Consider the following 2697-nt stretch of genomic DNA (forward strand, 5'->3'; position numbering starts at 1 on the left):
TTTGCATTGTTCTGACAGAACCAAATGTTGGTGGCCGGCTGTGTCCCCAGCGTAAGAGGCCAGCCACTGGCAGCCCCGCTGAGCCAGCCCCGCTGAGCCAGCCCTGTGGGGGCTGCCCAGCCTCCTGCCCCACACGTGTTCTGGCTCAGTGTGCGCTCGCTTGCAGCCACCTCAGAGGACCAGCAGAACAGGCACCCACCTCCCTCGGAAACACCACCCAGAGCCCTCCCGAGGTGAACGAACGGCTCAGCCGAGTCCACGGCAGAACCGCCCCAGCCCCAGCAGAGCCACGGTTGGCACCTTCAGCGAAGGTGGCTCACAGGGGACACGGGACTGGCGTCCTGCTGAGAACAGGTGACTCGTACCAAAGCTACAAAACTGAGTGATTTATTTGGAGTTTTGGGGCTGTCTGTTCATTTCTGCATATTCTCAGTGGGTTCTTACCATGATGACAGAAATGGAATAAAATCCACCCCCACTAGACCAGTCTTCATTTTGCTTTCCCCATAACCTTGTGCAGCAAATCAGGAGAAAAAAAGGTGTTCAACCAGCCTTGGCATCACAACTGGTTAACTGCTGAACACCCACCAGGAGTAGGGAGCACCTGAAAATGCTGGTTTGCAGACCAACAGCCCGAACCACCTGGGGAAAACCTGCCATTTCAACCAAAAACCGCCCCACAGCCTCGGGAGGAGGAAGGGCTTGGCTGGGATGCCCATCCCCTGCAAGGCTCTGGCAGCAGAGAGGGGAGTTGACCGCAGGGCCCCCCAGCACCCCCAGCCCCTTCCCCTCCCACCCACACTGTTCCTGGGCACCGAAGACGGCGTCCCACGGCAGCATTCCTCTGCAGGCCTTCTCTGCACTCCTCTGCTTAATCCCCCACCACTCCCTTCCCGGCTGCCTTTTGGAAGCGGAGACTTGGACAGGTTCCCCAGGCTCTGAGAGACCGAGATTCATTTGAGATGAAGTCTGTCCCGGACGAGCATAGAAAGTGAGTCACCCCTCGCTGCAGCTCCAGCACACGGCCGGGTCTCGGAGCTGGTACAAGGAAAGGCAGCGCAAGGACTGGCGATGAGAAGCTAAGGGAGCTAAATTTATCTTGCAAACATCTCGGGAGGGGCATGATCACAGCTTATAAATAGCCTAAAGGGTCCTGACACTACAGAATAAATAAAGGAGATTTGTCACCATCTCCGAAGGTGGCAAAGAGGGAGCTCGGTGCCAGTGCCCAAGAAGCACAGGGCTCAGCGCTGGGGTTCAGCTATGGGCTGAATGCAGCAGCAAAAACAAAACCAGGGGAGATGGGCTCAACAGGGGGGACACAAACAGCCTCGGAGGGCTGGCACGGCCCCAGCCCAACCTCTTGGTGAGCTCCGAGCCCACAGCCCCTCAGCGGGTGCCTCTGCCCAGCGCCGCTGATGCTCTGGTCCGGAGCCCGGAGCTTGATTTAGGCTTTCGCCATGACAGGGGCACACAGATGTACAAAACAGAGGTGCTGGCAACAGAAAAGGAGCCAAGACAGTGGAGTCTGGAGGAAAAGTGGACTGATTTTCATCGGCTCTGCAAAGTGCTGTTGTAATACAAGAAAGAAGTACCAGTGGAAAAAAACCCCAAAACCCAATCCCCCAAAAAGCCAAATCAGCTTTTGGTGAAACTGTCCTGTGAACACTCGACCACTTTCATACATTTACAGACTGTCCTGCACTTCAGAAGGGTCTGCAGGTGAGGGTACATCCCTCGCAGCCCATCTCTCCCAAAGAGGCACAGCTTAAACCCATTTCCCAACTGCAGAAAGTTACACAGGCACGGGGAATGCCGTGCCAGCACCACTCCACGTACGGGGACGTCTGCCAGCGTGACGGCATCGCTCCGGGATGGCGGGGGAAGCAGCTCCCCGCACCGCGCCAGCAAAACTGTTAAGCAAAGAGCAGGCCTGCTCTTTCTCAAGCCACAATCTAATGATACATGGAATGAACGCTTTGTTGAATATCTGGCATGAAATTCAAAGCTGCGGGATTTTCTTTGACTTATTTTAACAATACCAGAACCAAGACATTTAATTTGTAAGTGGAGCGCACATCCAAACCACACGGCACTGCCCTGGTAAAGCAGCAAGTTCTGATAATCTAATCAGCCACTGAAACAACTGGTCCTAATTAGCTGAAAGTAAAAAACAAAAACAAACAACAAAACCCTCCCACCTCTTTGGAAACTTCACGGGAGCTCAAGGTGACTGCCAGAGCAAGAGATTTTATTTGCCCAGGAGGAATAGAAACATGACACAGTATCAATACGCTTTTAAGTCAGAGGGGAGCGAAATGTACTGCCATTGTTCCGAGATGCATGAAATCCTCTAACTTAAAAACATCATAATTTGTTAAAGGGCTCTTTTATTGTCTCAATGGGACAACTTGCCTGAGCACGGCGAGCAGAGTGTGCTCCCCACTGCGCGATTACTCAAGACAGCAAAAACATGAGCTGCTGAATGAGTTTCACTGTGTGAGATAAAAATGAGATTAAATGAGATAAAAAGTGTTTCAGCAAAGCTACAGTGCAAGTTGCAGTTCATTCATCTCTGTGGCAGTTCCGGAGCTCTGTTATTTTCTTTTTCCTGTGAAAATGTAATTTCAAAAAAATCAGACTATCTGGGAATCTAAACTATTTATAAATTTCTTTTGTGTCCAGCTGATGGATTCA

The sequence above is a fragment of the Antrostomus carolinensis genome, unplaced genomic scaffold, assembly GCF_000700745.2.
Source record: "Antrostomus carolinensis isolate BGI_N321 unplaced genomic scaffold, ASM70074v2 scaffold28855, whole genome shotgun sequence".
Taxonomy (NCBI): Eukaryota; Metazoa; Chordata; class Aves; order Caprimulgiformes; family Caprimulgidae; genus Antrostomus; species Antrostomus carolinensis.